This window comes from Bidens hawaiensis, unplaced genomic scaffold, assembly GCF_021521415.1.
Source record: "Bidens hawaiensis isolate Kalapana, Puna unplaced genomic scaffold, B.hawaiensis_p1.1 tig00031314_1, whole genome shotgun sequence".
Lineage (NCBI taxonomy): Eukaryota > Viridiplantae > Streptophyta > Magnoliopsida > Asterales > Asteraceae > Bidens > Bidens hawaiensis.
Window position 1 is genome coordinate 191601 of NW_027495274.1, and position 12212 is coordinate 203812.

Genomic DNA, 12212 nt, shown 5'->3' on the forward strand with positions numbered 1-12212 from the left:
TTTGATTTGCATGTGAAGAGAGAAAATATGTAATTACTTTTATACCGTTTTTTCATTTGGTCATCACTTAACACATATCAATTAATTATGATTTCTCGCACCTTTTGTTTTAACCCAGATATAGATATGTTGCTATACATTTATTTTGGGAAATTATGGCATTCGAATTTTACCAAATAGAGTTAGATCATGCGTAGTGATAGAGAAAAATGAGAGGAGAAGTATGCCACGTGATGTTTAGTTATCAAAAGCATGAATTGTATTTTAGAGGTACAGTGGTGTGAAAGAGATTAACGGATAATGTGTCATAATTTTAATGTGAATATAAATAAAAAATTAATAAATGTGAAATTGGCCCCTAATATTCTTCACAATTTGGTTGAGAAATATTTCTTCATCCATTAATTTCTTGTTTTACTTCTCAAGGAGAAAGATGGTGTTCTTCTCTAATCTCCACCACTACGTGTGGTCTTTTAGCCTAATTATATTATCTTATCAAATTTTATTAAATTCATAAAAAATAAGAGATGTGGCACAAAAATCAATCACTCGGAATTAAAAATTAAAATCACAATCTTACATCTTTGACAAAAGTACTCCAATTATTAAATGTGAATAATTTTTATAAACTTACGAAACAGAGAATCGAAGAAATGACATACTCAAAGTTGATAATTGTAGAGAAATAGACAAAAAAAATGGCATGACTTTCACTATGCCCCATGTTACGGAGCCGATATATAATGTATAGAAACAGTGGTGGATCTTGAACATCTAGTATGGATGAGTCGAAATTCACGAGAGCTAAAAAAGTTTTTTTTACCCTACTTCTATGTTTCGGGTCGGGTCAACAACAAAAACTCTATATTCAATCATTCAACTAAAATACCAATTCAATATTTCAAATTAAAATTCAGTCATTCAGATTACCGTTCTTACACAGAAGGAATCAATATTTTTTTTAAAATAAACAAGATATAAGGAGAAAAATAAGTACTTGAAAAAGAATCACAACTCAAATGTTAGAGTTAGTAGGTTGTTCAACAAAATGATTCATTTGTATATTGTAACTGAGCTTTAATTTTTAACCTTTCATGGATGGTTTGAACTCAAATAATGTGGATGGGCTGGACTCAAATAACATGGCTGGACCAGACTCATAGATAAATAAATATATATATATATATATATTTGGGATATTTCTGGTAAAAATACACTACTAAACAAAAAAGATCGCCGGGCCGCGGCGCGACCCGGTTTGGCCCAAAGAAAGGACCGCCCTTGGATAGAAACATCTCGGGTCTCGACGATTCATATCATGTCATGACCCAATTGTTCGACCCAAATTCCATCACTAGAGTCCAAGTTACTCAACTAGTTCTTTTCTTTTTCTCCTGTTTTTTAAATTGTTTCCTTTTTATTACGAAAATAAATGAATTTTAATTCATTAATGTATGCATCTATTTAATTAGACGACAAATATCTTTCTTAGATAATTTTAGTGTCATGAGAATTTGGACTAGCTTTTTAAGTAGAGACGCATGTTCGATTCTCACTTGTTCGAAAGACATATTATAGTTTCATACTTTCGTAACATAAACTTTAATAAAGTTTATATTGTATCTTTCTTATATATATAAAAAAAGAAACAAATATTAATTTCAACAGGATAGATTTAAAATCTAACAAAGTTATAAAAAAGTTCTTAAGAGTTTAAATAAAACCAGTGAAATGAGGTGAAGAAACACTAATCGACCCCAGGCAGATTACGGATAATCTGGGGGTTAAATAGATGTTTCCCACGAGGGGTTAGATCCGGCAAAGATGGTTCTTCGGATAACCTGCAAAACAGACACCGTGAGCTCGTCACTGAGAAGGGGGGGGGGGTACCTCCTTGTGACCACCTTCCGGCGTGAGAATCAGACTAGATTGCTCTTGAATATAAGTGTATATTAAGAGAATGACTAGAGCAGATATCAGGTAATATATCAAGATATAAGATATGAGATAAGATGATACCATTCCAAGGTGTTGGAGTATTTATAGCCGAAGGTAGGTTTCCAAGCAGGTACAGCCGGCTGAATAGTGTTCCTGTTCTGCCAACTGTGGGCTACGCACATGCCATGCTGGTGGTTGGTGGATAGGCAGCGGCTGATAGTGACCAGGCCGGCTGTGTACTGTTCCTGTTCCACCAACTGCAGGCCATGCCATGCACGTCCTCCGACAGGTTGGTGAGTAGGCAGCGGCTAATAGTGACATACAGTACAAGAGCGTGCTGCTCGTCATACTGTTGTCAGTGAGCTGTCGTATCCTTGGTCAGATCTTTTGTCCATACCTCGTCAGGTACAGTACAAAAGATCCTCCAATATCATACGGACTGGCTCATTTGGGCGGGAGTTCTCCCGGCTTTGCGCGGGAGTGTTCCCGGCTTGCTCATTCCTTCTTCAGGTGACTACTGAATTATTTAAGAGTTAAGTGCCTTGTGCGTGTAGCTTTGCTGCGCAGGTAGCCTTCCCTGATGGCTTGTATCCTCAGCTGCGGGAACAGGCAGAGTACTTCACCATTGGGAGGCTTTTCCTGCGGGAACAGCTTACGTACTGCGCGTAAGGACGTCACGTCTCTGAGCATGGTGGGTCCTGCGGACCCAGTTGGTTTCTGCGCAAACGTCCCTCTTAAAGGTGAGTCTTGCGGGTCCAACTGGGCTCTGCTGGGACCTACCTCTTCAAGTCCCCCCAGTCCAATGTTCTTCTCATGAGTTTAATAAGTGAGGTGAACTTTTGGACTTAAGCAAAGGGTTTAGTTTTAAGGTTTTCCATGGGGATTCTTCCCGCGGAAGTCCTAATGTCACGTGCAGAAATTCCCGACTTTTCTGCTTGATCTTTGGGTATGATGCGGGTAGGTCTGTAACCTCCTCGCAAGTCAGGAGCGTTGAGTACCTCTTGTGTAGATTCTCCATGATGTTTTGGTAGTTTTGAACATAGTGATCAATTATGTTAAAACAACCAATTCCATCTTGGAGCTTCAAACAATCTAGTTCTCGACGTTCCCGCTATGCGGGGATGTCATTCCCGTTTCCACAAGCATGGTCCAGAAGATCCTTCTTGGTTTCAATTCCCTGCGGAGTGCTAGGTATGTGAAGGGTTTTGCCTTGACACTGTACCCGCACTCGTCTTATAGTTACTTTACTTCCAAGGTATTCCTGGCTTTAATTCCCTGCAGGTGCTAAGTATGTGAAGGGTTTTGCCTTAACACTGTACTCACACCTGTCTTATAGTTACTTGGTTGCCAAGGTAAGGGGTATATTCCCGCTTACTTTTGAATCTTTTTGAAATTCGAAGAGTTGGTGAAAGGATAAGAACAGTCCAAACTGTTGAAACGTCGTCCGACGGTTTCTTCTGACAGTGTCAGCACGTGCAGGAAGTTATCGCGACGTGACAGTATATGGTCATTCCAGGCGCTTTTTCAGGCGCGTGGGCGCGATTTTTCGGGCGCGTGGCCGCGAAATTAATGTCACGCGTCCTTTCAACAGCTGTTGCCAGCTTCCTCTTTGCCACGTGTCATAGTTTCATTGCACCTGCGATTTCTCTCTCTTCCGCATTAAATTCATCGCATTAATTGCGATGAGTATATAAAGGGCGAGAGGGTGCACCTTAGTCCACACTTTCACTTCTCTCTTCATCTTCTAAACGATTTCCGGCGAATACTCACTATTCCGTTGAGCATTCTTCTGAAATCGTTGTTTTGATACATCCAAAACATGTCTTCTACCCGTGATTTTGAGGCCACTGCCGAGGAGTCTGAGTTGTTCGTCGAGAATCCGTCGTCCACTTCCGATAAGGATGACAAGAGTACTGCTGGCGAGTGCCAGTGTGCTCTTCCGGCCGACCTCTATCAGTACGTCGTCCGGAAGTTCATGCTCGAGCCGTTCGAGCCTGAGTTTCCGGAGCCACACCAGACGGTGTACGATGCCCCCAAGGGCAAGATAGGGGTGTACGCTGCATTCTTCGTCTATGGGAATCTCAGGTTCCCATTGACGAAGTTTGTATACCGTGTTCTGGAGAGACACGGTGTGCATCTGACTGAGGTACATCCGATGGCGATCGCCAAGATCCGCCACTTTGAGTGGGTGTGCCTCATTCTGGGCGTGGAGCCCCACGTTGATCGGTTGATGACCTTCTACTCCTGGAGGTGCATCCAGGGGTGGTACACCTTGGTCAATCGGATCAAGGGGTTGAAGATCTGCGCTACCACCAGGAGGCGGGAGTTTTTTTATATCTCCACTCGCGTCGTCCCTTTTGCGATGACGTTTAAGAATGGGAGAGCACTCCCCGCCCTTCACGCCCTCAACCACCAGGAGGCGGAGTGGTTCGCCAAGATCTCCCGGATCCAGACTCCGGTGTACCGCTTTGCGGAGTCCGGGATGGTGATGCTCGGGATGAGCCGGGTGTGGAAGGAGGCGTCACAGATTCCCATCGTCCTCGAATACGGTTTGAACTCCGTCCCTTATGGTATGCTCTGTCTTCTTTGTTGATATAGGTTTTTCTTCTAACTGTTTTTTTTTTATTTCAGAGGGGAACGACTTGCAGTCGCTCCTGCATCCGCGGGAGGCTGATGGTCCCGCTCGGATGGGTACTCGTGCTCTCGATGAGAACGAGTTGCCCATCTTGGAGCAAACGAGGGATCGGTTTGTGGAGGTCTACCCGCCAGACCACCCCATTCTGAGCGCCACGCGGCCAGGTAAGGAGTTATTCAACCCTCGACCTCTCAATGCTGAAACCTCTGCTGGAATTCCTCTAATCTTGTCATCTTCTGATGAGGAATCCGCAGATGGTCCTCCGTTGGTGCGGAAAAAGAAGGCCACTGGCGCGAAGGGCAAGGCGAAGGTTGCCTCCACCGCCGATCCGGTTGTCCGGTCTGACTCGGAAACCCAGAGCGAGGAGGCGGCGGGGAACCCTGGTGGTAGTGAGACCACTGTTTCGGAGGTTGAGACGGCTGTCACCTCCGGGCAGCCCAGTGAGACGACGGTGAGCGGCGTGAAGAGGCCGGCTCCATCGGGTTCGTCCCCGCCTGTCAGAACCTTTAGGCTCAAGAAAACCCGTAAGTATAATATTCCTTTACTTTAACTGCATAGCTTTCCACCATTATACTTATATCTTCTTTGTGCAGGCGTGGATGCTACCGCATTCTAGGGTGGAGCGGGGAGGAGCACCTCCGGACCCATGACGGTAGGTTTGGTCAACCTACCTGAGGCGATGACCCAGGCGTCTGCGCCTGCTTCAGTTGGTTCAGTTGCTCACCCGGTTGAGCCAACTGTTCCAACTGTGATGACATCTCCGCCGGCTGTCAGTGCCATATTTACTGATTCCTTCACTGAGCCGGCGGTGAATGTTGATGTGGATTCTTCCGCAGCCGCGGCCGCGGTTGTGAGTTCACCTCCGGTGAGTTCACCTCCGCTGGTTTCTACCAAGGCAGCCTCCGCTATGCCTCCTCCGGCGCCGGCGACTACGGCCGGTCCTTCAGGTATGTCCGGGGTTGGGGCGTCATGCCAATCTCTGCCTCCTTCCCATCTGCCTGACCTCTTGGATGGATATCCGTTAGGTTCGGGTGATGGGTTTGGCGGCTACAGGCCTGTCGTCGACCCTACAGGTGCGTAGGGTTATTTTGGCCTTTATTTTATATATATATATATATATATATATATATATTATATCATCTTTTCCTAACTGCTTTTTGCTTTTGCAGTGTCGGATTCCAATGAAGTGTATGTTCCACGATGGAACATCCGCCGAGGAACAACCCTTCGGACGCCTGAAGAATGCGTCGAATGGGCGCGCCACGCCGCCTCCGCCGGTGCGTTGGGAGAAGCCATGTCCAGCTACTAGGAGGGTAGGCTGTCGAATGACCTGCGGATTCTCCTTGCCCGGATGCAGCCGCGCGTCGAGTTACTTTGTCGTGAAAACGACAAGTTAAAGACGGCGCGTAGCCTGGAAGTGGCTCAGGCGCGGGCCATCCGAGAGGAGAACAAGAGGCTTGCCGCAGTGGCTGCGGAAAAGGAGAAGGCCTTCCAGGCCCTTGAAGTTGAAGTTCAGGCCCGTCTCGAGGCCCGTTCCAAGGCTGCCCAAGCTGTTAATGAACAGCTTCGGCTGGCTAAGGAAACTGCATGGAACGCAACTGAGAGGGCCACCAAGGCTGAAGCTGCTGCTGAGCCTCTACGCATTGAGAATGAGGAGCTTAAAGCCAAGCTAGAGAGGCTCCAGCAGGCTCATGATGCCTTGGCTATGGAAGACGCCAAGAAGCTCCAAGAGATCTTGGACCAGAGGGGCGTGCTTGACCACACTGAGCGGAAGCTAAAAGGCGTTGAAGAGGCTGCTGCTAAGGAAGTGTTGCTCGCCAACCTTAACAAAAGTGAAGCCGAACGCGCCCGTAACCAAGCTCAAGCCGCCCTCCAGGAGGCTCTGGTTGCCAAGGAATGGCTTCTTCGAGAAGCGTTGTCTCAGGTATGCGTAATTTCATAATATCTTTACGCTTTTCTTTGTAAATAGAAAAGGTTTTGATACTTGTATTTTTTCTTGTAGGTTGTGCATCGAGTCTTCACGGACACATCATACGACGATGCCATGAGCGCAGCCCTCAACGCTTCTCATGAGGATGGGGAAAAGGCCGGCTTCCTGCTTGGTCTAGGGTTCGTTGTGAAAGGCATCCCGCCTTCCAACTTCCCTTTATATGATGTGGATACTGAAGCTGTATATGACCAAGCAGTGAACCAGTATGCCGCCTTCCCGCATCCGGTGGTGGAGAAGGTGAACGAAGTTGCTGCTGCTGATGATGGGCTAACCATTCTAAAGACCTTCCTTGAACCGCCACAGCCAACTGATGGTGCGGGTACAAGTGGGTTTGGAGGGAGTGGTCCTGAAGCTTGAACCTTAAGATCCCTTCCCACTGTTAGGATAGGTTTACATTGTATAGATTTATATTCATGTAGGCGGGTAGTTACCCGGCCATTCTTGTAATACTTTGAATTATTATGGAATACAAATCTTTGTGCGGGTAGGACCGCTACTTTCAGTGGATGACTTGCTTTATAAACGTTATATGACTTGCTCATGCATACTTTAGTTTAAATTAGCAACTTTCCAAGTGTTCTGAATAAGTTTACCTTTGAACGTGGTAGATAATAGGTTGAAGTTTTGCTTCCTCCTTCGTGATTGTGCGGGTAAGACCGTCACTTGCACTTAGTAGGATGGCTAAACTTTACCTATATCTGACCTGCGTGGAGGTTTTCCTCATCTTTTCGTTAGAAATTTTCTAAGTGTTTAGAATAAGTTAACCTTTGAACGTGGTAGATAATAGGTTGAAGTCTTGCTTCCTCCTTCGTGATTGTGCGGGTAAGACCGTCACTTGCACTTAGTAGGATGGCTAAACTTCACCTATATCTGACCTGCGTGGAGGTTTTCCTCATCTTTTCGTTAGAAATTTTCTAAGTGTTTAGAATAAGTTAACCTTTGAACGTGGTAGATAATAGGTTGAAGTCTTGCTTCCTCCTTCGTGATTGTGCGGGTAAAACCGTCACTTGCACTTAGTAGGATGGCTAAACTTCACCTATATCTGACCTGCGTGGAGGTTTTCCTCATCTTTTCGTTAGAAATTTTCTAAGTGTTTTATAAGTTAACCGTTCGACGTGCGGTTGTCAATAGGTTAGTTCGGTTTCCTCTCTCATGATTTGTGCGGTTAGGACCGGCACTTTCATTTAGTGAGATCACCAAACTTTACCTATGACTGACCTGCGTGAAGGTTTGCCGTTTTTTGTGTTTATGCGGGTTTTGCCGCCTTCCACACGCAACGACTTCTTTCCCCACTTATGTATGCGTTGAAGACCGGCATATCAGTGTGGAAAATTCATAAGTATAAATGTAAGACCATCAGAGTCAATGTGATAAGGAGAATCATTTCCATTAGAAGTGGCTCTGGGCCTTTTCTTTTACAAGTTTGGAATTGATCTACATGCAGACTGTGTAATTGAGCTCCCTTCCATGTTCTTGGGAGTGTCATCGAGCCTTTCGAGCCGATATGCACTTGGTTCGGAATCTCGTTGTTTACGCAGTATGTAGTCTCCAACATTGAAGCTGCAGTTTTATTCGTGTTTTTCCCCAACTGGGGTTCTACACGCATCAGCCTGCTCAGCGTTCGTTACGCCACGAGGTGCGCGAGCGTCCCATCTCTGACAAATGCTTCGACGATGTCCTTCACGTCTGTGCATTCTTCAGTGTTGTGGCCTTTTGTCCAGTGAAAGTCACAGTATTTGCTCCGATCAGCATTGTGACGATGTCGGATTATTGGAGCCTTTGGCCATGGGAGCTTCTCAGTGGCGAATATCTCGGTGACGCTTTTGGTGAGTGGCGTCCATCTGGAGTTCTGGTTCGACTGTACGTTATCCCTTCCGCCTAACCGATGTTGCAAGCCGGATGAGTTGTCAAAGTTTACCCTTGACTGGCAAATGCCTAGCTTCCGCTTTTTGTTTAGTCGGGCGGTAAGGACGTTGTCTTCTCTTGTTTTCTGGGTGTAGAGGTTTGTGCTCTGGGGGAGATTTCTACCCAGTTGCTTTTCCGTTTCCGCGAAGCGTTTAGCTGCTGTCATGATGGCATCCCACGTGGATGGCATGCCATCTTTATCCGTTAAGGTGCGGATGAGCTCTGGGTCTTTTGCGCCCTGGATGAAAGCAGCGCGAACAAGATCTTCGCTAATACTACCCAGACTTAGCTTCTTTGAGTTGAAGCGTGTGATGAAGTCTGGTAAGGACTCATCTTCCTCTCGGATGCAGTTGAGGATTGTCCATTGCTCTTCGGTATACTTTCTTTGTTGGCTGAAATGTTGGCTGAACTTCTGCTGGAAGTCTGCCCAATCGTAGATGTGGTGGACCGGTAGACGATCGAACCACGCTCTAGCTGCCCCAACAAGCGTCATTTGGAACATGTAACACCACGTAGGTTCCGTCCAATTACTGACGGTTGCCCCCGCTATGAATCTGTTCAAATGATCATCTGGATCAGATATACCATCGTAAGTGCCGATGTTGGACATCTGTTTGGCACTTTTCGGGGCGATTGCTTCCGCAATGTCCCTTGCAAATTTGGACGTTCCCGCATTTGCAACAGTTTGTCTGAAGGTTTTGGAGAAGTCACGTGGGTTTCCACCCACGTTTTTTGGTTTGAAGGTTTCTCCAAAATGCCTTCTTGGTGGGGAGTTCGTTTCCTTACGCTTCCCTTTCGCCCTATGACGAGGGTTTGCGTCACTATCGGATTCCTCCGAATCATCGTCCAAATACTCGCCGAATTCATCAGCCTGTTGGAGTGAACGTAAGCGTTCATTCAACTCGGCTTGGAATTCTTTTTGACGTGCTTCCGCCCACGCTTTAACTTCATCGAGTGTTTGGCGGGGGAGCCTCTTCCGTTGTCTCTCTAACTGGGTATCGGTGAATCCCAGTGAAAGATTATTTACTGCACTTGCCCCAGCTCGGGTAACTGGGGTAGTGTTCGTAAATTTTACTGCACTTGCCCCGGTTTGGGTAACCGGGGTAGTGTTCGTAAAAACTGTGTAGTCGCCGGTACTCCCCCCAGTAGCTGGGGTTGTGGTTACCGGGGTTTCTTGGTCACTCGTTGGTTTTGGGACCAGAGTAACTTTAACCATCTTTCCAGAAGTTTTGAGAAAACTGAAAAAGAATTAAGTTCTAGCTTTTATGCACGGATGGAGCCAATGAAGAAACACTAATCGACCCCAGGCAGATTACGGATAATCTGGGGGTTAAATAGATGTTTCCCACGAGGGGTTAGATCCGGCAAAGATGGTTCTTCGGATAACCTGCAAAACAGACACCGTGAGCTCGTCACTGAGAAGGGGGGGTACCTCCTTGTGACCACCCTCCGGCGTGAGAATCAGACTAGATTGCTCTTGAATATAAGTGTATATTAAGAGAATGACTAGAGCAGATATCAGGTAATATATCAAGATATGAGATATGAGATAAGATGATACCATTCCAAGGTGTTGGAGTATTTATAGCCGAAGGTAGGTTTCCAAGCAGGTACAGCCGGCTGAATAGTGTTCCTGTTCTGCCAACTGTGGGCTACGCACATGCCATGCTGGTGGTTGGTGGATAGGCAGCGGCTGATAGTGACCAGGCCGGCTGTGTACTGTTCCTGTTCCACCAACTGCAGGCCATGCCATGCACATCCTCCGACAGGTTGGTGAGTAGGCAGCGGCTAATAGTGACATACAGTACAAGAGCGTGCTGCTCGTCATACTGTTGTCAGTGAGCTGTCGTATCCTTTGTCAGATCTTTTGTCCATACCTCGTCAGGTACAGTACAAAAGATCCTCCAATATCATACGGACTGGCTCATTTGGGCGGGAGTTCTCCCGGCTTTGCGCGGGAGTGTTCCCGGCTTGCTCATTCCTTCTTCAGGTGACTACTGAATTATTTAAGAGTTAAGTGCCTTGTGCGTGTAGCTTTGCTGCGCAGGTAGCCTTCCCTGATGGCTTGTATCCGCAGCTGCGGGAACAGGTAGAGTACTTCACCATTGGGAGGCTTTTCCCGCGGGAACAGCTTACGTACTGCGCGTAAGGACGTCACGTCTCTGAGCATGGTGGGTCCTGCTGACCCAGTTGGTTTCTGCGCAGACGTCCCTCTTAAAGGTGAGTCTTGCGGGTCCAACTGGGCTCTGCTGGGACCTACCTCTTCATGAGGATAACCCAATCACTAGATTAATTCCTGTTCACAGTTGTTGCTTTCAGCCGTTCAACAAGTAAAGTAGTTGTTGCTTTCCATTTGGATCCCATTTCCCTACACTAGCGGGTATGGTAGCATTCATTTCCTTCCATTTGCAGATCTACTCAACTGACCACCGCCAATTTGGCCCACTTTCATTGCCTAGATCATCCCCACAATTGGACTTTTAACATCCAAAGTCCACTCTTTTTTACTGTTAAATATCATACATCTACATGACTATATCTAACTTAAAATTGACCCTTGCTAGAGAGTACGCAGAAATAATAAGAAATAAAATAGTTTATTGTGAGAAAAAAAAATGTTTAGTTGATTACTTGATTAATAGAATATAATCAACGATAAAGAAAATTCACTTGCTTTCTCTCCCTCTCCCCCATCCCTTGGTTGGGAAAGAAAGATAGGAGGGCAAAACAAACTAAAGATGAAATGAATACAAAGAAAAAATAAGTAAAAAAAACATGAGGGGGGGGGGGGGGGGGGGGCGAATAAGATCAACATGCTCAGAAAGAATGATAATCCCGACCTAATAGCTGATTTTATTCAATTGACCTGCTAAATATTTTCGATTTTTATCATCTTTGAATGAGTTATTTCATTTTCACCTCTATTTCCTTATACCAAACACTAGCTTGCTATAAAGTAACTTGTTCTTTATTAATTATCGAATTACTCTTTCATTATTTCTGTTTTGTTTTAGTTTCATCAGTCATATTGTTATCTTCTCTTACAAGTATAATTACTTTATCGAACAACTTCATATGACTAAATGATTCGATATTCTATTCTAAATAAAAGTTTCGGCTATTAGCGACCATCTCTAGCTTCTAACTCCATTAAGTCGTTCTGTCAAACATATCATGAGTTTTAGCAAAATCAAACAAAATTATCTTGTCAACGAAACATTAATTGCTTTGATGCAAACTACAAACCGGCTTTTGAAGGTTGTTTAATTGTAGTTTGAAGAAGACAAAAAAGAACCACCTAAAGTCCTCGCATGATCAAAAACCAAGCAAGTCATATGATTCTTATCACAACTTTAATTTGTCCCGAGGTTCGCATTTTTCTACTTCACAAAAAGATAATCTAGATTGCTGTATGCATCAAAATATATATATCATTTTAGTGTAATAAAGCATATTAACATTCATATATAAATTTACTACATTTAAGTAATCTTAACTATGAGATTAAAAATAATAATCATATTTTAGGGCAAATACTTTAAAACCAGCATAAGTATGATTTTCTTTTTCACAAACGTGTCTCAACAATTTTTTACACGTTAAAAGTCCTTCCATATTTTAATTTTAAACCAAAATGTGACGTAATCTAATTTTTTTCATCAAGAGCCTTGACAATTCCGCAGTGCACCTAATCTAAAACCATTTCGTTAGAATTTCATCAAGTTAAATTATGTTAAACCATGT